Source organism: Tachypleus tridentatus, chromosome 10 (assembly GCF_004210375.1).
Source record: "Tachypleus tridentatus isolate NWPU-2018 chromosome 10, ASM421037v1, whole genome shotgun sequence".
NCBI lineage: Eukaryota > Metazoa > Arthropoda > Merostomata > Xiphosura > Limulidae > Tachypleus > Tachypleus tridentatus.
The window spans coordinates 193,279,646-193,304,813 of record NC_134834.1 but is presented as its reverse complement, the minus strand read 5'-3'; the positions used below and the strand labels follow the sequence as shown (position 1 = coordinate 193,304,813).

Sequence of the window (25,168 nt, the reverse complement as noted above, 5' to 3'; positions counted from 1 at the left end):
TGAAGTAGGTATATGCAAGAATGAAAATTCTGTAATAACAAATTTCAGTTTAATTATACATGCTAAATATATATACTTGAATATTTTATCTAATTAATACAAACAGTATATGTACTACGAAAAAGTGCTGTTGGCTATACCATTATGACATGTGAACTCACAAATTGTAAAATGTACATGCCAAAGTTAAACAACTTAGTACCTGGCACCTGATTCAAATTTATGTATTACAGCTTGACACAGTTGTAAGTTTATTCAGTATAGAAACGAGAATTAAAAGAAACAAACTGTGTAATGTTGATAAAACTATCCCTTAAATCTTCAAGACGCATCTTTTTACTGCAGTAAAACAAGAACAAAATAATTATAATGAAATCTAAATAATTTCACTTACTGTTATCCTTCTTATTTCCCTCTCTAAGTTTACTTATTTTCAGTTTAGTACGGTATTTGAATACAACTGTTTAATTCTGTACATCATGCACAACAGACAGTGAAATAAAAAGTTCAGTACACACCAAACACTTAACAGGTTTCTGTTACGTGACTAAGAACAGGAAAAGAAAAACCATTTTGTAGCATAGAGTCGTGAAAATTAAGAAAATGTACATTTATAACACATACTTACAACACCTAAACTTACTTCATGACATACAAATTATTTTAAGATTAACTAATCAATCATGCAAAAACAATGTGACTTTGTATGGATATGCATCCATACATACAATATATATGTACAATACATGCCAGGTAATTCAGAAATCCAATGACAGATAAATAATTTAAAAATGGAAAATAAGAAAATAATTGTTAGGAGTATGGAATGATGTGTCATAGGCCTACCCAGCAACAATATCATTGAAGTATTTCAAATTTGACTGCTTTTATTAGCTCTCTGTTGTAATATACAGGTAACAAATCTATCTTTGTTGCTTACTATATGTACAAATGCTTAAACTGTGTAGTTAATTGCGCTGACTTCTAAGATAAGTGCAGTCTAAATAAACCTTAACATTATTGTTTGTTTTTTAACTGAACAATGTTACTTTGAGGTAAAGCACTCATTTATAGCTTACCAAACAACAAAACATGCATTACAAAAACATTTTGTGTGTGACATAGACCTGTTCAGATAAGAAATTCAAAGCAAACATTTGTTTCACTATATTTTCATAATGCATGTAACAGGAAGTTAATCATCAAATACCAAGAAGGTAATGAACAAAGGTAACAACAATAACATATGAAACATTTTAAACCAGAGACACTATCCATACAGTGGGGACTATGTTAAGATGTTCAGTTATTCTGGAGACACTATCCATACAGTAGGGACTATGTTAAGATGTTCAGTTATTCTGGAGACACTATCCATACAGTAGGGACTATGTTAAGATGTTCACAGTTATTCTGGAGACACAATCCATACAGAAAGGACTATGTTAAGATGTTCACAGTTACTCTGGAGACACTATCCATACAGTAGGGACTATGTTAAGATGTTCACAGTTACTCTGGAGACACTATCCATACAGTAGGGACTATGTTAAGATGTTCACAGTTATTCTGGAAACACTATCCATACAGTAAGGACTATGTTAAGATGTTCACAGTTATTCTGGAGACACTATCCATACAGTGGGGACTATGTTAAGATGTTCAGTTATTCTGGAGACACTATCCATACAGTAGGGACTATGTTAAGATGTTCAGTTATTCTGGAGACACTATCCATACAGTAGGGACTATGTTAAGATGTTCACAGTTATTCTGGAGACACTATCCATACAGTAGGGACTATGTTAAGGTGTTCACAGTTACTCTGGAGACACTATCCATACAGTAGGGACTATGTTAAGGTGTTCACAGTTACTCTGGAGACACTATCCATACAGTAGGGACTATGTTAAGATGTTCACAGTTACTCTGGAGACACTATCCATACAGTAGGGACTATGTTAAGATGTTCACAGTTATTCTGGAGACACTATCCATACAGTAGGGACTATGTTAAGATGTTCACAGTTATTCTGGAGACACTATCCATACAGTAGGGACTATGTTAAGATGTTCAGTTATTCTGGAGACACTATCCATACAGTAGGGACTATGTTAAAATGTTCATAGTTACTCTGGAGACACTATCCATACAGTAGGGACGATGTTAAGATGTTCACAGTTATTCTGGAAACACTATCCATACAGTGGGGACTATGTTAAGATGTTCACAGTTAGTCTGGAGACACGATCCATACAGTGGGGACTATGTTAAGATGTTCACAGTTATTCTGGAGACACTATCCATACAGTAGGGACTATGTTAAGATGTTCACAGTTAGTCTGGAGACACGATCCATACAGTGGGGACTATGTTAAGATGTTCACAGTTATTCTGGAGACACTATCCATACAGTAGGGACTATGTTAAGATGTTCACAGTTATTCTGGAGACACTATCCATACAGTGGGGACTATGTTCAGATGTTCACAGTTACTCTGGAGACACTATCCATACAGTAGGGACTATGTTAAGATGTTCACAGTTATTCTGGAGACACTATCCATACAGTAGGGACTATGTTAAGATGTTCACAGTTACTCTGGAGACACTATCCATACAGTAGGGACTATATTAAGATGTTCACAGTTATTCTGGAGACACTATCCATACAGTAGGGACTATGTTAAGATGTTCACAGTTATTCTGGAGACACTATCCATACAGTAGGGACTATGTTAAAATGTTATTTATTATTATTTTAACCTTTTGGGGGTATTCAAGTGTGTAATGATCTATTCATGCAAAATTCTGATCTTAAAACTTAAGCCTCAGCTTGTGTAACAACCTATGCTGACATTGTATTTCAATCTTCTGTGGCATAACTATTGCATGGAAAGGGGAAATACTTATGCGTACAGTCATTGTTTTTAAGAAGCAATATTGGTAATTTTTGGTTCAATGCTTTTAAATTTAACTTTTCAATTTAATTTATAAATTTAAAAGCAGTATAATGTCTAAAATATTTCTGCAAAAATTAGATGACATTTCTCATGTTAGAAAACCATTCAATAATCTCAAAATAGGCCTAGGTTTGGTCCTGTACATTGATTAAAACTTACAAAATATTCCAAGCTGTTAGCACAAATCCTCAATTATTATTATCCCATTTTATCAGTAAAAACCAATCAGAGTATATCTTTATTTTAATGGGATTAAAAAAAAATCAAATTAGTTGACTTGCCCTGTAGTGCTGTTAAACCCTATTTTTTTATATTACCTTTGAACAAGTTTACTTTTCAATTTAATTCACAAATCTAAAATGAATATACTAAGCAAAACATTATAATTAGGTTTATAATGTATGCTAATAAAATGTCTGAGGAGAAATGGTCTTAAATTATCTCAATGTCACTTTCACAGGACAGGCCCATAATGTCTCTTTTCACACCACAAACAATTATTTTCTTATATCTCTTAATCTTTGAATTATTTATCCTGCCAACTGACTTTGTAATCACCTTAAATATGGCTTTGTTAATAGGCATGGATCTTTCCAGCCTGATAAATGATGCAAAATGAAGGAAAAGTAATAAGTTTGTACAAATACAAGGAATGTGGGAGGACCATCCCTAGGAAACTGAAAACCATGCTGACCCCTGAGGTCAAGTTTGGCTTGCCGCAGCACCACAAAGGTAACAAGACTATAGTCTTGTGGAATAATTTAATGCATGGCACCAAAATTTGTTGTTGCATGGTACCACACATTGTGATGGATTCGGGAACATGTATGGTTCTAATTATATATCCATACAATATGTACAGTTTATGCAGGACCAAATCCAGGTTGATTTTTAAATGTCAGGTAATTTTGGAAAAGAAACACCTATCATTCCTCTAAAAATCCTAAATTATTACTATTTTCTTTAATTAGTACGTACCAACCACAGTATATTTTTATTATGACTGATGAAAAATATTCAAATTAACTAATCTGCTTTACAGTCCTGCTAATAAAGAAACCTTTTTTTCCTATGAATTTTGAACAAGTTCATTTTTCAATATAATTCACAAATGTAAAAATAACGTAAATAAAATGTCGGGTGAAATTTCTCCTATGAGGGAACCATTCATCAATCACTAAATTGGCCTAGATTTGGTCCTATATATTGGTTAAAACTTGCAAAATATTCCAAGCTGTTAGTATAAATCAAATTCTAGATACTAAAAGAAACAGGTGAGCATTAAAAACTGTGCTTCTCACTCAATTACAATTTCTGTGCACCACACAATTTAAAAAGTGTGCACAACTCTTAAACATGAAACATTCACTCAAGTTACCAATAGCCTAAGCTTTTATGTTCAATAAAACTCATTCACCAGTTCTAATCACATGGAAGCCTTAACATCCCTTCAGGCAGAACTGTCATATTGAAAACTTTTCAAAGACTTTTTTCCCCTTTATACAAGCTCATGTCTCAGAACTAATCAAAAGATTAGTAATAAAATTCGTGATCCTGAAGGGAAGGATACTACATCTCAAAATCTATCTTCTCTTGGCAGTGATAAGAAGGTATGATACAATGAAGTTGGCTAGAAAGGCTATACACTACAGGTTAGTAGGACTATGCACATAGGCCTATAGATAGACTATAGTCTATGTAATAAATTTGTAAGCCCATTTTTAGGTAGGGCAATTAGGCCTTGAAAGGGTTCTGGTTAAGTCTCTAACAGTAAGCCTACACATGTACATGTACAACCATTAATACACAAAGTTATTTTTGTAAAATACACGACAGAACATTTAAATGTAGTAAAACTAAATATAAAAAAATCTTGACTGACTTGTGTATATCTATAAGAAATATAATTTAATTATTCAAACACCCTTCACTTTTTAACTGAAAAAACTACTGATACGTAGTCACAAATGTAAGACTGAAAGTTAAACCAATTTACCTAAAACAAAAGACACCATAAATTACAAAAATTTTAAAATGGGTAAAGTTTTTGAAAAAACATCAACTATAATTACTCTAATAACATCTGGCCCTCAAGTTCTACAAAAGGGGGCATCAGAGCAATAGAAAGCCTTGTATCTAAACATCCAGTCATTCTTGATGTACCTGATAAGCCTTTTTCATGAGTGAACAAGATGGACACTTCGATAAGCAACAGCACCAAGCTGCAGGACACTCAAAAGCCAAGCACCACTAATTAGAAGAACAGATTTCTTAGTGTTAACTAAGAACATCAATCAAAAATATCCTGGATGCTCCATTATTCCATAGTATTGTCCATTATAGATAACTCCTATCTCTCGGAAGCACTTCTCCACGGATGGTTGCTTTGATTGTCCAGTTGTACACTTCAGTGCTCTCTTTCTCCCGCTCTAGTTTATCTACGTCTACTATTTTGGAGCTTAATCGTTCTAAAATAACACCAATATCCTTCACTGACAAGTGGCGATTTTGTTCTAATGACAGCTGGTCCATCAGTAAAAGGTAACGTTCAGAGAGTTGTTCCTCCTCATAAGCAGTATTTTCTGTGTCTGACTCGGATTCATCCAGTTGGGGAAGTTTTGACTCTTGTGTAACGTTCAAGAAACGAACATGACCTTTCCCTGTTTTCCGTTGTACATCAACTCCACTAGGGCCAGCAGCAACTTCTTCTTCTGGCAGATCCTGAAAGGTTGGTTTAATAACGCTCTTATTGTTTGTAATTGGGAGCTTCTTATTTATGGCACAGAAGAGTAACAAGTTTCAAAGCCAATGATCAACAATAGGACTTACTTCATTTTCCTTTTCCGGAGGTTTTTTTGGCAGCGTACGAGAAGAAGGCCTGGGTCCCAAGCCTTCTAGACTGAGTTTGGCACGAGCTCCCCTCTGAGCTGAGAGGTCTTTGGTGCCGGCAGTGGTTTGGTCAGCAGTCTGGGCTTCTTGTGATGTCACTTCTACCCTCCACATGGGACCCTGCCTGCTGGACGGCTGGTGGCCCGGTGGCCTGTGGATATCTCGCTGATCCCAGTTTAATACAACTGTAATGCGGCCCTTGTTATCCATGATTTTCCACGATGGTTGCTTATCCACCAACTCCAGACTATTTATAGCTTCACATACAATTCGAGGAATTGCTGTGATGGCTGAAAAATTTTAAAGATATTTGAGTTATTTTGAAACTAAACAGCATTAGATTTAACAGAACTTTTTTTCAATCTCACAACACTGGAAATGATCAAAACTCATCTAAATACATAAAGTCCAGGTTGTGCAGGTAGAAGACTATTAGTTTTCATCAAAAGTTTTTGCTATTATAATGCTGTTTAAATGGTAATAATAGAATATAAAAGTTAAATACTTATTCTGTTATACCTCTGAAATTCTATTTACAAGTTTCAAGAAGTTATGGTAAAGTGTGGCAGTTGGATACCAACTGTTATCATGTTAGTAGCATATGAAATTATGAAAGTGTAATTATTAATAGGTCACATTATAAAATACTAAATACTGAATACACACTACATTTCAAATGCCTATATACTGTCGTATTCAGGTAAATTACCATACGTACATGGTGGCAGGGACCAAACTGTGATTCTGAGTGTTTTTTTGTTTTGTTAGAAAGGCAGATGCTATCCACTTATCCAGAGTCTGCCCCACTGAGACTTGAATGAACTATTTACAGAAAAGATTCTATAATTTATGAACCACATTAGCAAACAACAATCCACTGATACAACTCGTGACAGAAACAAAAGATGATAAAACTCTCATTTATAAATATGACTACTACCAAGATCTCATACACTGCAGTAGCTTACAGAAAGTCCACAGATACTGGTATATACCACCACAAGAAGTTGAGTATTACAGATTATTTATCTCTAGAAATAACAATATTTGTAATCAGAAAGATGCTAAGGAGGAGGAAGGAACATATCACTATAACCTTCTTTGATAATGGGTTCCTAAACATTTGATAAAGAAGAAAATAGAAATAAACAGCAGGAAGAAGCAAGATCTCACACACACGTGATATTAAAAGTCTTTCTGAAAACCTGTAGTAAATAGCGGTACAATCAGAACAATAATCAAAAGACACAACAATTGCAGTAAATACATACTAGTGTGTTTTCTTATAGCATAGCCACATCGGGGCTATCTGCTGAACCCACTGAGGGGAATCGAACCCCTGATTTTGGCATTGTAAATTCATAGACTTACCGCTGTACTAGCGGGGGGTAAGTACATACAAAACCAATTAGAAGACCCAAGTGGATGCAACAACACCATCTACAATATTTGTTGTGGACATGAACATCAATAAATCAGAGAAACAAAAAAAAACAATGGAATTCAAATATCAGGATCTTAAAAGACAAACAAGACTATAATAGCCCATCGTATCAAAGAAGACCATGCAATAAAATGAAATAATAGTAACATAACAAGATATTATCAACATATGAGAAAAAGAATGATGAAAGAAGCCTTCTAGTTCCATCTAACAGATAACACATCAGTCAAACTAGCATAGATCAGAAAAATCTATATACTCCTCTTGAAAATATTAAAATAATTGATTCAAGTTCAAAGTTCTTTTTACAAGATTCAAGCTGAAACCCAGCCACTACTGCATATTCAGTCCTTAATAAGGTTTCCCTGATGATGGCAGCATATTAACAGTATAAATGTAGCATTTAATCCAATGACTGCTGATTTGCCATAAAGGGTATAGTTTGACCATGGCAGCTGAAAGCAGGTGTGCTGTATACAATGTACAACTCACAAAAGTTCTGCATGCATTTAAAGCAGCCACAATCAAAGGGTTAAAGTAATAATTAGTAAATTAATAGTAGGCCTAGGTGACTGTAGCAGCTATAACAATGACAAGAACTTTATTTATAATACAACTTGGGTTTTAAAAATTAAAATTCTAGTATAGTATAAGTAAATCACATAAGATATGAAAACAATAATTTAAAAAACATTTCACATTAACAAAGGCATGCTGTTAAAAAATACAACAAAAGAATTTCTGACCAGGACTTATAAATAAGATGTTCAACTACCACGGTCATCCTGTTCAAAAGAGCTAAGTTGATTCTTTGTTTAGCATTCTGTGGTGCAAAGCAACTAGGCTATCTGCACCAAAAAAACTGAAAAAAAATCCTCCAAAAAACAGTTAAAGTATTATAAAGTGTAAAGGAAAATTAAGTTAAAACAAAACCAGTGGCCCAACATCAGATATAAACTTAAATAGAAAGTTCTTAAAAAATTAAAAACATTTGCACAGTGTCACCATTGCCAATGACATTGTTCAACATCAGGGGTAAGCCCATGGTAAAAACACTTTTACAATGGTGCCATCACTCACAGTTGTAACGAATATAAAACAGTAAAATGTGGACTATTGTGATCAGAGCGTCATTGGTACATCGGCCCCAGATAAAAGAAAATGAGTCAAAAAACTGTAACCAACGAGTAGCTTAGTTAGGACATCTCCCTCCTTCCGATCCTTACAGAAATACGATGACCAAAGTCCATTAAGAGGTTTTATCTGGAAAAGCTTGTTGAGTACAAAGCCATAGTCCATGGATGGAAAACATACGGCAATGATAGTACCAAAGCAGATAGGCTTAGTTGAAGTGTCAGCATACTCATTCACGTGAATATCAACATGGTGTGGTGTCCAGAAAAACTGGATACAAATATATGATACAGAGAAATAGGCCAGTTGGTTTGGAATATTGATGAGAATAGGGTGAGAACTAATGTGAAGTAATTTCAGGGCAAGTAGTGTGCTAAGCGAGTTGGTATAAATAGTATGTCCAAGGACAGACCCAATTCAGCAAACTATGTCTGGATAAGAAATCCAAAAGAAACAATGGCAGACTGTCTATTCTGTAAATGAATGGTGCATTGAGGAAGGAAAACACAATTCCAGATGGGATGCTGTGGTAAGGAGAGATGTTTTGAAGCATACAGCAAAGAGAGTTGGAAACAGCAGAAGGGTAGAGGAGATTCATGAGATTCAGTGTACAAATTTGGATGGCAGAAGTGCAGAAAGCCCATGTGCAGAACTAAAGCCCCAGATGGTAAATGGGGCCCAACATTTTCAAGGCTGAAGTTCTGGCAGAGCCATAGACCAGCAATGTATAGTCCAGTTTTGATTAATGAAGACACAACAGATCTTCAGCAAAGAACATTAATCTGCTCCCCAAGAGGTGGAAGAGAGGACACTGAGGATTTTCAGTGCCCTTGTACACTTGGCACTTAGCTGCTTGATGTAAGAAATGAAAGTCAGCTTACTGTCAAATATAAGTCCCAAGAACTTTGCCTTAGGGACTAAAGGAAGCACAACTTCTCTTAGATGGAGCTCAGGATCAGAGTGAATACCCTGTTGGTAGAAAAAGTGCATGCAAATAGTTTTAGAGAGAGAAAAGGTAAAACTGTTTGCTTTGGTCCACTTCAGGAAATGATTGAGGGCAGTCTGTAGTTGCCACTCAATAAACCTCATGCTTGACAACTTACACAAGATGTGGAAGTCGTCAACATACAGCCCATTTGCAACTGTAGGTGGGAGTTGTCCAGTGTCTAGTCTATGTAATAAATTTGTAAGCCCACTTTTAGGTAGGGCAATTAGGCCTTGAAAGGGTTCTGGTTAAGTCTCTAACAGTAAGCCTACACATGTACATGTACAACCATTAATACACAAAGTTATTTTTGTAAAATACACGACAGAACATTTAAATGTAGTAAAACTAAATATAAAAAAATCTTGACTGACTTGTGTATATCTATAAGAAATATAATTTAATTATTCAAACATCCTTCACTTTTTAACTGAAAAAACTACTGATACGTAGTCACAAATGTAAGACTGAAAGTTAAACCAATTTACCTAAAACAAAAGACACCATAAATTACAAAAATTTTAAAATGGGTAAAGTTTTAGAAAAAACATCAACTATAATTACTCTTAAGTTAAAAATGTGTTTCAGATAATACCACGATTCATGTTACAGCTATTACTCAACTGCTAGATTTTCCTTCTTTTGCTCATATAAGCACTGGTCTGATTTTTACCTCCCTTGCTCCAATCTTTTTACACCTCAATTGCCTTGGCAATGCCTGTCTCATGACACTTTATACCTATGTCAATGTGCCCTCTATCTTGGTACTATATATAAGCAACACATTGAGATAATATTATTGCTTTTTTTTCTCCAGACCCCTCTAGAGAAACACTACAGAATGAAACATACATCTCCAACTAACAAGAAATAAGGTCTCAGACAGCCTCAACTGATAATGACCCCACCAATTGTTGAGTGAAGCTAAATAAAATAGGTGGGACAAGAGTGAACTGATTTTCTTGTGTGCTAGAAACAATAATGTGGGAATTCATAACAACTGAATTTTGTTTTTCACAAAAATCAGACAGGAATCACAAAGAAAACTCAAGGAATCTCCTGTAATCATAGCACAGAGAAACCTGACTCAAGGAATCTCCTATAATCATAGCACAGAGAAACCTGACTCAAGAAATCTCCTATAATCATAGCACAGAGAAACCTGCTTGTAAATGCTTTGTTGAGAAAAAGTGATAATATTATGTGAATTAGATACTTAAAAACAGTACCAGGATGGATGGCACACTGATGAAGGTGAAAAGTATCACAAGACAGATACTACTAAGAGTAATTAAGTGGGAAATAAAAAATGGAGCAAGTGAGAAAAAAATCAGACCAATGCTTAGACAGGCAAAGGAAAGAAATGCTAGCAGTTGAGGAATAGCTGTGATCGAGTGGAATTTTATGTTTTGGAATTTTAGAAGTCCTCATTACTTGATGGGGACTTGTAAAGATCCATTCAGCTTTTGAAACACATTTTTCTAAAGCACGTATGAATCATTTGTGTCAGTTACAGGGTTCCCAATACCTATGTGTCACAAAAACAAAAGTTCAACAACAAAAAAACATTTATAATTTTGCTAATTGCTGCTCAAATCTTGCATGAATTTTACTTAGAAAGTGGTTTGTTCCACCCAATTTTTATGGCCAGTTCTTCTAATGGGTGTTGTAACAGGAGAAAACATTAATTACCCAATACGATGCAGCACGTGGAACACACTAGTAGTCAATAGTATAAATATAAGTTAGTAGAATGTAGTTTAAACACATTTTAAATACTCAGTTTCTTATTAAACATCTTGTTGATACACATTAATGAAAACAGGTTTGCAAGTTATTAAAGTCACATCTTGTTAAAAATATTATTAAAACAATAAGATTAGTGTAAGTATTATTATAAGAGAGAATGGCTGATGACTGAATAAATTGTATAATAAATTCCCAGAATAGGTATTTGGTAGTATAAACCACAACATTTGGGTTGAGAAAATATTTTACGTAGAAGGTCAAAACGTTGTTCGCTCTTCTACATAAAATATTTTCTTAACCCAAACGAGCAGTTTTTGCATATATATTTCTCTACAAGTGGGTTTTCTCGACATCACTGAAACCACAACATTCTATTACCTACATCTGATAATGATAAACATTGAAAGAACTCTGAGATTCAGGATTTTACCAACTAGTAAACAAATAAAAGCATGTACTTCATTCAAGACGTGGTTTGAAGGTCAGTACCATTACACAGATAACAGACAACATTTTATAAAATCAGAATCAAGAAGGAGATTATAATTCTGTATAATTGTGCACATCAATTTCTGTAAACTCTGGATGAGAAACATTTCCATAATTAATTTACGCTGGGTTCTTTTATTTTTTTAGTATGTGGGGTTTACTTGTATAATATAAAACAACTTTCCTCTCTTTTAGAATGAAAAAAACAAACTTAAATACCTGCTCGCAGTGTTTCCATGCTAGGAGGAAACCACCGTTCACCAGGACAGAGCAGGATAAAGATTGTATCCTTTTCCACTGTTTTGAAGTAATTCTCATCTTCCACCTCTGTTCCATCACTTTCTAGCACCACTTTGAGCTCGGAAGGGTTGTTGTAATCTAGTTTTTCTGCACCTAAAGATTAAGTAAACAATGAGGTATATTGTTATGTTCTGATTTATCAATAGAATAAAAATTTTAGGTTTCAAGTAGCTAAATTGTACTAAACAGAACATAAATTACCAATTTAAACAGTAAAAATAAACTAGTAAAAGGTATTTCGTTCTAGTGCGACTTTCAACATCTGTTTTCAATGGTACTTCAAGACCATTAATCACCATAAATTATTGTTTTGGAATGTTTATTCCTATTGTTTATGTACAACTTTATAATGTCAGATAGCCAATTAATAGTAAATAAAATATAATTTTCATAAAAGAAAATCCACAACGAAATTAAAGATAAAATAGTATTCTGAACCTAATGATGCTTTGATTAATACTGGCACACAAACAATCACAAAACATTGCTACCAAGAATTCTATTAATCAAATACAGCTGTAAGACAAGTTCCAATTTTCATTAATCTCTTCCATATTGAGTTTTGTTTTTCAAAGTGATGTAAAAAGGTTTTTTTATAGCTCACTTTTTTGATAGCTTATTATAACACATTAAAAGAAAATATAAATTCTGGCAAATACTTTTTGAAACTTAGAGGCTACCGAAATTATCTTCACCAAATCACACAGGGGCTTAAATAAGCACAGAATGGAAACATTGTGAATAAATATTTTAGCACATATATGTAAGCATACAACATAATTCTCAATATATTTCAAATGTTCATATCACTGTAAATTAATGATTTTGCTGGAGTTCCATCACAAAAATAAAGTATAAAATACAGAATTTCATGTGAAAACTTGTGTCATTCAATTAAAATGTTCTAGTTGTTATGCAAATGAAATATGCAAACTACAGGTTGAAAATCAGTATTTTTATTCTTAACATAAAAATAATCTTTCACTCAGAAAAGGCTTCATAAAATTATGGACATGCCATTAATAAAAACACTATAAAAATCTTATTTTTCTGATGCAACAGGCTAGTAATGTGTACTGAAAACTTGCCAAAGTTATAAAATGTAGAGTTCCATGGTAACAGATGGTTATGAGGTCTATCAAACTGACTGAGCCTATATAGAGATGATTAATACAACAGGTGCTCCATGGGGATTACTGAGCACAGAAAATACATTGCCCTTCTACTGGGAGGATACTGTGTAATGTTAATTGCATCATAAACTGACACAATACACATTAATATATGTATGGGGTCTAAGCTCCATTCAAAGCTTGGTGCATGTGCATAAATATTTTGGTAGTGACACAAGGTAATAGCTTTCAATTCTGTGGAGAGGTGAATAGCATTTCTGAAAAACAGATTTAGTGGAACAGATCACAGTAGTATCAGAAGCATAAACCATGATGAAATATTTCATATGGCTACTTCTGTGCTAATGGAACAGTGTAAAATCTGTGTATTAATTCAGCATATATTTTTATTTCTTTAATATCAGTAAGTATTGAATTAAGCTTAATACATTGTGAGATTATCAGAATAATTATTGCAAAGTATTTGAACTTTTTTCACCCTTTTATTACCCTTGATAGCAGAGGTATTGTTTTCATTCGTGAACAACATAACTTGGAAAATATTAACGTAACTTGGATCAGTTGATTAACTTTTGGTAAATGTTGATAAGTTAAGATTACACTGAAGATCAATCATGTTTACTATAATAGTAGCAATTTCAGATTTTGAAAAAATGTTCAAACCTCAACAACAGGCTGACATATTAAAAGGATCTTGGCCTTTAGATCTATATGTTTGAAAGAAAGGAATTGTTTGGTTATAGTGAGAGTTAAAATTTTCCTTATCAAAAAATATATTTTCAAAAGACTCGTCTCCTCACAAAGACCAGCTATAATCCTCACACGATTTGCATACCACTAGCTTTGAAGTAATTCATACCTAAATTCAAATATTTAATGTAAATTGTGTTGTTGCATAATGATGTCATCATGCAACAATAGCCTTCCATCAACAGGTTGGTGACACAGCCTCCATGCACAGTAATTCCCCCTAAGCATGTGCACTTTAGATAACTTCATTCACAGATGAGGCAAGAATAAAATGATGCACCAGAAGTGGAGAGGTCAGCTGGGATTGTGTGAGGGGGGTAAGCATCTATCAGAAATACATTTTCAGGTTAAGAAAATGTTAATTTCCAAGATTATACCTCACATCTGTGCACATAACAACCTGAATCCCACAGTGAAGGGGTGGAAGAGCAGGTGCAAAACTATAAACCTAAATGAGTTCCCTTCATAAAGTGCCCAAAGGGAAAGCCCATGGAATGAAACTCCCAATAACAGGAGCTCCATAATTGCAGACTGCATTTCTTCTTAACCAGGCTATACTCTTCACCTGAAATGTAAAGGAGGAGAGACAAAAAAAAGCCCAGATGTAGCAAGGATGGGGAGAATTCAAAGATGGCCAACCAAGCACTTGCACACAAGAGGTCAATGAGCCAATATTTATAGGGTGATGAGGGTATGTTCAGGCCATACAGTATGCTCACTTTAACTTTACTGGATAGAATTTGGCTGCACAAGGAGGGTACACGAGCTGTTTCATAAGTGATATGAACTACATCAAGAGTGTCACTATTGCTTTCTTCTCAGTGTATTTTGAGACCAACCAGTAAGCAATACTAAAAGGTCCTTGACCACAGTGGCTAAGAACTGGTAAGTGAAAAGAGTTTCATATTTACACTTGAAGTAGGAGGAGGAATTAATTTTGGAGAGACCTGGAAAAATGTTTGGATCCCCATTAGTCTGCCTGCCACAAAGGTCTTTTACTGTAGACAGTACCAGCAACCTCAAACCAAAGAAGTTAAAAGTCACTTCCCCGGTGCAAGTTTCTTTTATGATAGTCCAGAGAATGGTACCATTTGGAGTGGGAAATTTTGTAACTGTATTACGTACAATGATGATACTTCTAATGGTCTTGCAGGACACCCAATCTCAACAGCAGGCATTGGAAGAGCTAGGGAAAATGGTTTCAGTATTTTCCATTACCTTGGCCTGATACAGATTTTGGAGAACCTTGTCCAAGGGAAGGAGAAAATAAGAAGGAAGAGAGTGAAACAGGTGATTAATCTTATATAATGAAATATAAAATAGCCTGCAAACATCAACATCCAGGGAAGAAGTTGGTGGACCAATCCAGTAAGGATAGAAGAGAAGTCTTCTTAAAGAAGAAGGATCCCATGGTAGAAATATATACTGGCTGGGATCCTAAAATGAGGAAATATGTAATAAGTAACACCAAATAGCCTAACCTAGACATAGAAGCCAAAACAGATCTGAATAATCATAGTTGTGAGAGATAGATGATAAATTACAGTCACTTTTCTAAGAAGTTGAAGCCTTAGGATAAAAAGATCAGTCTGGGTAAAGGAGTAAATAAGTGTGGTGAAATAGAGTGAAGAAAGCATCAGCAGTAGGGATATCCGAGTGACAGCAACCACAGAGGAAGAGGTAATAAGTCTTAATAGAAAAAATTATAGAAAGAGCAAAACCAACAATTTGAACAGGGCATGTATGAGTGTGTGTAATACCACATTAATGTTCCATCCAGGCATGAGAGTTGGATGAAGTGGATGACAAAGTGGAGAAAATATGGAATGAAACACTTTGTGGTAATGGGAAAGGTGAACTGTAATGGATAAGGCTCTGCCAAATAGCCAGCAATAGTGGAGGCAGACAGGCAATAGTGAAATGAAAATGTTGATAGGTGGTTCCCAGTAGGATGGCTGGGAGGAAGGGAGTGGCAGGTGGATTGATGACGAAAATCCTGCCACTTAAACTGATACACAGACAAATTGGAATGCTAACAAATGAGACAAGAAGTAAGATACATGAGTGGAGAGTCCAACCCAAAGGCCAGTGGCCAAGCAAATACCAAACAAAAAGATGTAGGAATAAAGTTTTATGATCATAACTCTCAGTAAATTGAACATAAACAAGAAAAATTAACATGTCTGTTGTTTGTTAATAAGGAAAAGAATGTTTAGAGGGAGCTTACTGTGCATGGAGGTTGTGTAATTTTCCTACTGGTAGAGTACAATTGTCATATGATTACGTTATCATTCCAAGCACAATTCTCATTAAAGACATGAATTTATGTGGAAGTTAGCTCAAGGTTACAGGCATGCAAGTCTCTTAGGCGTATGTACAAGGATATACCCGTTCTATGTGCAGAGTTGACGTATACTCTTGGAGGTTAAAAATACTGGAGGGAGGGATTTGAACTCTATGAGCGTTTCTTTTTTCTTTTTTGCAATAAGCTGGGCAAAAACACTATTTGCTATTGACTTACAGAGTCAAACATATTTAGCAACACAATAAACTTATGAATTTATACTTTAATAGTGCTCAGGAAGTTTCCATCTATTATGTAGCTTTACACAAGTTTTAAGAGTTCTTATGTAGTCTAAAAAGAAAAGAAAGAGTCAAATTGATGCAAAAATAAAAAAATGCTACATTTTTTTTCCACATGCATTATTGCAATGGTTGTTTCTTCTGAAATCAAATACCACAGGTATTAGAGCGTTGGATACATAAAAACAACTAAAATTTTTAAACTAAATTCATTCAGCAAAAAATCAATTCTTTATCATTCAGTATTGAGCTCAGAGAATGATTTTATTGTAATGATTAGGAAGTAAAATTGAAAAATTATTTGAAACGTTTGTATAGTTGACTGTTTTTTTTTAACTGGATACTCACCTTTCACTTTTAGGTCTGAAAGAGAAGATGCCATAACTGCTTTCCTTGTGTCTCGATTACAGCTCCATACTTTGTATGGAAACTGTCTCTGTTCCTAGAAACATACAATGAATCTTCAGTTGACATGGTTCTAAACTTAAAATGATATCACTTCATAACATTAGAATACTGTGTTCTTTAATGCAATTAAAATATTCTAATTTTATATGTGCCTAAATACACAATGGAAACACATTAAAACTATGTACAAAGTTTAGGAGAACAAGGATTTATGCCCCCTTAAAATTCTGTGTCACAGATTTTCAAGTATTTGGAGAAATCTCTCAGAATTATTATCAGCTTTGAAAGATCCTTTTGGTCAGACACAAGTTCTTAGTATATTAGCATAATACAAAGGCTGTCCATCAACTGTGCATATCCAACAACCTAACTACAACCATCACTGTGGTGTGACACTAAACAGATGAACAGCCTTCACTATCTTTTTGCAAAGAAATAGAAGTATGCTGATTTTTAAATGCAGATGATACCTAAAATGGCCTCTTCAAGAATGGTTACATCTCAGGACTTTGTAATGTTCTTGTATTGCATGGTTATAAAAGCACGTGAGGCACAAAAATATCAACATTATAAAGAAAAAGTAATCTGCAGTGTTGAAATCTATTAGTAAAGCAAAAGAATGTTTAGTTCCATCAATTAGAAAAGTCTACTATATGAACAGCTAACAGTCACACACCTGAGCTGGTGAAGTTGTTGTTCAGTGTTTTAAGCAACTAGAGTATCTGTACCAAACAACTGGTAAAGATATAAAAACAGTAAATGTAGTATAAAACATAATCAGTGGCCCAGCATGGGATAAAAACTTAAACAGAATTAAAAAGGCTAATAGTCTTTAAAAAATTAAAAATATTTGTAAGGTGGACAGTGTTACCATCTCCAGTGACATTGTCCAATGTCTAAAATGGTGCTATTACTCATGGTCTTAATGGCAACAGAACAATAAAATGTGGGCCACTGTGACCTGAGCGTCAATGGTGCATCAGTCCCAGATAAAAGAAAACGATGAGTTAAAAGACTGTAACCAATGTGTATCCGAGTTAGGATAACTTCCTCCTTCTGATCCTTATGGAAACAAGATGGCCAAAGTCTAACAGGAGGTTTTATCTTGAAAAGCTTTTTATCATGTTTCTCAATCCAAGTCAACTGCAAACTGGTATGGAGCCAAGCCTTGAATAAAGACCATAATCCATGTATGGAACAGGCACAGCAGTGATAGCCCCAGAGCAAACAGACTTAGTTGTGGTGTCAGCAAGCTTGTTCCCAAGAATACTAATGTGGCCTGGTATCCAGATAAACTGGATAAAAGTAGATGATAGATAATGATAAATGTGCCAGGTAGTTTTGAATATCAATGAGAACAGGGTGTGAACTAACAAGAAGTAATTCCAGGGCCAGTAGAGAACTAAGTGAATTGGTATAAATAGTACAATTCATGTACTATATGGCTTTTACGTGATTGAGGTCAAGACAAATGACATACAATTTGGCAGTGAAAACAGAAACTGTAGAAGGGATCCTGTGTGCAACTACCAAGCCACAGCAAACCATGGCAGACTCCAGAGTCACCTGATTCTGAACCATCTATATAAATGAGAATGGAAATATGGTTCAAAAGATGTTTGGCAAATAGAAGACAGTACTACCAATTGGGAGCATCCATCTTCTTTGGATGAATCAAAGAAATGTCCTACTTGTGGATGGTAAATGGTCATGGTGGGATGGGCTGATCTGTGGATACAGCCATGTCATCCAAGGATAGACCCAATTCAGCCAGCTATGCTTGGATATTTAGGCCAAAAGGAACAATGGCAGATCATCTATTCTGAAAAAGCATGTCCCACTGAGGAAGTAAAACATAACCCCAAGTGGGATGCTGTGGTAAAGATCAAAGTTTGAAGCATACAGTAAAAAAGTTGCAAATAGCAAAGATGTAGAGGAGGTTCATGAAACACAGTGTATAAATTGGACAGGAGAAGTGCAGAAAGCCCACATGCAGAGCCAAAGCCCCAAATAGTGAATGGTCCAACATCCTCGAGGCCAAGGTTCTAAGAGAGCTATAGACCAGAGACCCATAGTCCAATTTTGATTGAATGAGGACACAATAGACCTTTAGCATAAAACATTGACCTGCTCCCCAAGAGGTGTAAAAAGGGATACAGAGAAAGTTCAGTGCTCTTGTATACTTGTTGTGTGAAATAAATGTCAGCTTATTGTCAAACATGAGCCCTAAGAAGACTAACTCAGGTACCTAGGGAAGCACAACTTCTCCAAGACAGAGCTTGGGATTGGGTTGAATACCACATCGCTGGCAAAAGTGCTTGATTGATTGATTGATTTAGTGTTTTATGGCACAAAGCAGCGAGGCTATCTCATGCCAGACATTCGGTAAAAATGTAAAAAAAAATAAATAAATGTAGTAATAGACATAAATGGAAATGAAGGTAAAACAAAAAAGTATAAAACCAATGTTGACACCTAGTCTACAATGTTAAGATAGAAGGCAGAGTATAAGAAGTTGTAAGGTATTTACTCTAGCAAAAAGGTAATGATCATAACCTGACTAACAGGTAAGTTCAAGAACCACCGCCAGTCACCTGAAGTTGATCTTCCAGTCCTGGTTCTGGGTTATGTGTCATAGCAACCAGTATCAAAATGTAAAAGAATAGAAGTTTTAAAAGATACATAGCAAAATTGTAACAATGAGTAGCCAAATGTCCAGTAAAAAGATAAAGTCAAGTAAATGTAGTAAAATTTGTAAAAGTAAATGAAGGTAAAAACAAAACAGCAATTAAAACAGAAAATGGTGTAAAAACCAATGGTGACATCTAGTCTTCAAAGTTGTAAAATATTTACTCTAGCAAAATGGTAATGATCATAACCTGCCAGGAAGACAAACAGGTAAGTTCAAGAACCACCGTCAATCACCTGAAGTTGGCCTTTCCAGTCCTGGTTCCGGTTATGTGTCATAGCAGCTATTATCAAAATGTAAAGAATAAAAGTTTTAAAAGACACCGCAAAATCGTAATAATGAGTAGCCAAATGTCCAGTAAAAAGATAAAAGTCAAGTAAATGGAGTAAAATTTGTAAAAGTAATTGAAGATAAAAGCAAAACGGCAATTAAAACAGAAAATGGTGTAAAAACCAATGTTGACATCCAGTCAACAAAGTTATAAAGAACTACCTGTAGCAGAATGGTAATGATCATAACCGGCCAGGAAGACTAACAGGTAAGTATAAAAACCACTGTCAGTCACCTGAAGTTGGTCTTTCCAGTCCTGGTTCCGGGTTATGAGTCAATATGGCCAGTACTAAAAGTTAAGTAGTAAAAGTGTGAAATGATATGCAGCAAAAGTATAATAACAACTCGCCAGACGACTAACGAGTAGTTCAAACGGATAGTTCAAACAGTAGCGTTAGTCACCTGAAGTTGGCCTTTCCAGTCCTGGTGTCGAGTTATTTAATGTTCTGGCCATTGTCCAATGTCAAATTGAAGGAGAGAGATTAAAACTATAAAAAAGGAACCACAATTAAAAGGTGTAATGAATAAATATGCAACACTTAAATGAGATTAAAAAGATTAATGGCCATTAAAAATTAAAAACATTATCAAGGTGGACAGAGTCACCATCACCAATAACTCTGTCCAATGTTACAGACTGACCCTGGGAAAAATATGTTTAAAATATTGCCGTCGTTGAGAATTGTAACGATGGCAAAAAAGTAAAACGTGGCTGATAGTGATTTGAATGTTACACAAACTACACATTGGTGCATCAGTTCCAGATAAAAGAAAATGATGAGTTAAAAAACTGTGACCAATGCGTAGCCTAGTGAGAACAACTTCCTCCTTCCGAACTTTACAGAAGCTAGATGGCCAAAGTCCAATTTTGGGTTTGATTTGAAAAAGTTTGTTGTCACGTTGCTCACTCCAAGTGGACTGCCAGCTGGCACGGATTTTGGAGAGCCAGCAAGTCCCTCTAGTCCCTTTTGAATAAAAAAAGGGGACATTTGCCCTAAAGGTTTTTCCGAAAGTGAATGTAATATAAGAAAATGAGGTACGTGTGTTACTGATGTTGAAGATTGCTGTTCTGAGTATTCAAGACGTGGTCGCTTACCCATTGACTGTTTTTTTACAATTTTATTTAAATTTTTTAGAGGATCCATAGGAAAAAGAAAAAATTTCGGTACCCACTGACCCCACCCAACATGGAGCCCTACAAGGGGATGCACTACGAAGTCACACAAGGACAATGCAGCAACGCCAGGGTTTCGTGAGCACTATACCCAAACACCAGCATCAGGCACAATGTCCACAACACCCGTTGAGAACTTCCAACACTGGTACTTGGTTGACTCTAGCCCAAGTGGACCAGCCGATTGACCCAAGGGGGGCCACCCAAAGGCCTCCCGTCTACAGGAATTCGAGGCCAAAGTGGTGTGCTAGGGTTGGACCCCTCAACCACCAGGATCCTCTCCTCCCCTTCATGGGTCGCCATGCATGGCAAACACGTGGGTGGATGTTTAGATCCCAGAGAAGGTAACCAGATAGAACAGAACCTTTCCCAGGAGGTCCCCTCACCACGTACAGGAATCCACACCGAGGGGGGCAAAAGTGCACGAAAATAGTTTGAGAGAGAAAATGTAAAATTGTTTGCTGTGGTCCACTTCAATAAATGGTTGAGGGCAGTCTGTAGCTGCCACTCAATAAACCTTCTGTTTGACAAGATGTTAAAGTCATCGACATCAAGTTCATTTGCTACTGTAGGGAGTTGTCCAATAACTACATTAATCTCTATCATGAAAAGTGTGACACTCAAGACATAGCCCTGAGGGATTCCAAGTTCCTATGGGAAAGAACAGTAAAGAGCTGAACCCACATGAACTTGGAATCACCAGTCCAATAAAAAATTTTGAAAGTCTGCAAATGACCACATAACCTATACGAGTGGAGATCTTTCACAAAATGCCATACCTCCATGTAGTATAATAAGCTTTCTCAAGATAATAAAAAAAACAGAAACAACATGTTGTCACTTAAGAAAGGCCTCACTGATTGACATTTCAAGTTGACAGGTGATTTATGGTGGAGTGCTATTGTTGAAATCCATAATGGGTGGGTAAAAGGAGATTGTTTGATTTGAGAAACCAAACAAAATGAGCATTAACCATCCTCTCTAAGATCCTACAGAGACAGCTTGTCAAAGCAATTGGACAGTAGTTTGAAGTAATCTTAAATTCCTCCCTGGACTTGGAAAAAAGGGAGGACAATAGTCTGGCACCAGCAATCAGGAAAAACTCTCCTGCCAGATCCTGTTAAAAACAACCAGAAGAGAAGCAAGAGAGACATGGTGCAGCATCTCACAGTGAACATCATCAGGTCCAATTGATGTACCACTGGACAAATGATCAGGTCCAATTGATGTACCACTGGACAAATGAAGAGCAAGCTTGAGTTCCATCAATGTAAATGGTCAATTATAGTCATAGACACGACCAGCCTAAAAGGAAAGGAAAGAGGCAGTCATTCTGCCTGTGTCTTGATGGCTAAGAAGATGGGAATAAAGCAGAAGTATTAAATGCACAAGAAAAGCTTTTGCTGAAAGCATCAACAGCTTCCTAGCCATCAAAGAGCAAGATCAAAAGGGAAGCAGAAGTATACTGCCTACTGACCTTCCAAATCTTATCCCACATGATTTTGGAACTGGTGGTAGAAGAGATGTTAGTTTTGTACTTAATAATCTCACATTCCTTCTGGCTTTGATTTTTTACCTGCTGACCACGTGCAAGGGATTGCTGAAACATGATGCAGTTTAAAAGTGTAGAGTATTTACAAAAGGTATCCCAGGCCAGTTTCTGAGCCTTCTGTGCCATGTGGCAGGAAAGATTCTACCATGGACAATGATATTGTGGAAAATGTGTTGATGTTCTAGGAATACATTGAGCAGCTTTGTGGATAATACAGTTAGTTACTGCTGCTACACAGTCCTCTATCAAAGGCTTACAGACAACAGCAGGATCAAGATTTGAGAGAGCAGTGAAAGAGGGCCAGTTGCCCTGGTCCAGCTTCTATGGAGGCATGCAGGTTGGGTGTTACTGATCGTGGCCAGTCTCTCTCAAATGATAGGAAAATTATCGCTGCCCCATGGGTCACTGTATCAAAGTGACCATTTCTATTTATTTGGAGGACAACTAGGCAGAAAGCCCTATTGTTTTTCACCACTTTTTTTTTCTTTATTGGAAGGAGGTCTATTGACCTCCATAGATCCTACCTTGGATCAAGTAGGCAGGTCTCTGTCTGTGGACAAAGATTTCAGAGACTGAAGGCATGAATGAATAATTGTTTTGCATCTAGGGGCCAGAGAAGAAGATACATCACAGGAAATGCCCAAACCTGGAGCTAAAGGAAGTGGATCTGGGGAGCTACTGGAAAGGGTATTGGGGACAGAGGTGGGAGTAGACGTAGACTTGTCAACTCTCTTAATCGTGGAGGGCAAAAGTCTTTTCATATGCTTTGCAAATGACACTGTTGGAGGTACGGAGAGATTTGTCTGTACTCTCACTGCAGCAGTGGAATGGAGTGCATCAATACATGTCTAAGATGGAATGGTAGCCAATAACTTCCAAACCTCTAGGTAGGAGATATTGTTCAGTCTTCAAACACTGTACCTCTTTCTCCTCCACCCACTTAGGGCATGAACTGGAGTAAGAGGGGTGTGAACCACTACAGTTAATGCAGCATGGTTCCAGTTCACACTTGCAGTCATCATGTTACTTGCTACTACAACAAGCACATGTTAAAGAACTACATCATGATGTCTTTGAGTGACTCAACCTTCTCTGATCCTGGAAACATCTGAGAAGGTTGAGGATGCATGGCTGTACCTTACAGTTCATATAATCTGCCTTGACTGTGGTGATGTAAATGTCAAAATCAGAACATTAGTAGGTAGCATAATTCGGTTTTTGTGAGTGAAGATTTGGTGCAATGCAAAACACCTTGGCTGGAAAAAGTAGGGAGGATCTCTGAGACGGTATGTTCTTCAAGCACCCCTCAACAATAACTTTTAAGGAAATCAAGGTAGCATGGGAGTGACCTCAATGGGTATATTCCCAATGCTTTTCAAACTCAGGAGGAGTTTGGTGTATTGTGGTGAAGATGTTTCACCCAAAATGTCTCCAGATTGTCACTTTCTTACTGACTTTCAGAGAGCCAGCAAGCCCTCTAATCCCTTTGAATAAAAAAGGAGATATCTGCCATAAGGATTTCTCAGATAGTGAGAGCAAAATGAGAAATCTAGGTACAGAAACTGACTACGACAGTGACTGTTGAACATTTCAGTGCCTACTGTCCCCAACCACCATGGAGCCCTATGAGAGGATGCATTGCAATAGCAAACAAGGACACTGCAGCAATGTCAGGGTTTCACGAATACTATATCCAAACACCAGCATCAGACACAATGTTCACAACACTTGTTGAGAACGTCCAACACTAGTACTTTGTTGACCCTAGCCCAAGCAGACCAGCCAATTGATCCCTGGAAGGGGGGTGGTCACTCAAAGATTGCCCATCTATAGGAATTCAAGGCCAAAGTGGTGTATTAGGGTTGCACCCTTCAACCATCAGGATCCTCTCCTCTCCTTCATAGGTTGCCATGTAAGACAAACATGTGGGTGAATGTTCAGACCCCAGAGTAGGTAAACTTAAAGTACAGAACCTCCTCTGAGAGGTCCCCTCACCACATACTGGAATTCATCTGTTGAGAAGTTGAGAGGGAGAGACTGGGCAGAAAATTTAAAAGCAAGTCTGTAGCAGCTAAAGTAGGAACCTGTTTTGTAATATGAACTCACTAAATTTAAGTCTACAAAAGAGACACTTCTATCAAAGCACATAGCCAAAGAGAAGTTTTATTATAGAGAACTATATGACCATAACCTGGCATGTGACAAATGAAAGAATGGTATCACACTGGCATGCTTACTTAAGCATGTACAAAAATGTATTAGTATTCTATCAGTGACATTTCAAAAATGGTACAGAGTTATTGTTATGAACAATTGTTTAAAAGATTTATGGTGATTATAGGTTACAAGCTAAAAATCCATAGGCTCTAAAAATACTTCAGTTTAAAATCTTTATACTGTCAAGCTAATGTTCTGGCTCCATTATACTGCAAGAAAATACCATTTTTGTAGTAACTAGACCTCAATGAAGTATGATTCCAACAAAACAAAAGCCACATATCAAAGTAAAGATACCAGTAACTCTGAATTATGCAAGAAGAAACAATAATCAATGATATGCCATTTGCAGAGACCTCTAATAGTCTTTTGTCGAGC

General features: G+C 36.1%; 1 pseudogene across 1 annotated transcript; it reads right to left on the bottom strand.

The window, feature by feature from the left end:
- Positions 1-4,539: 4,539 nt before the first annotated feature.
- LOC143228612 (uncharacterized) lies at positions 4,540-18,540 on the bottom strand (annotated as a pseudogene). Its single transcript, XR_013015359.1, has 5 exons — positions 18,472-18,540; positions 16,769-16,862; positions 11,874-12,047; positions 5,794-6,143; positions 4,540-5,685 (listed from the first exon to the last, which is right to left on the bottom strand). The product of XR_013015359.1 is annotated as an uncharacterized LOC143228612 (transcript).
- Positions 18,541-25,168: the final 6,628 nt, after the last annotated feature.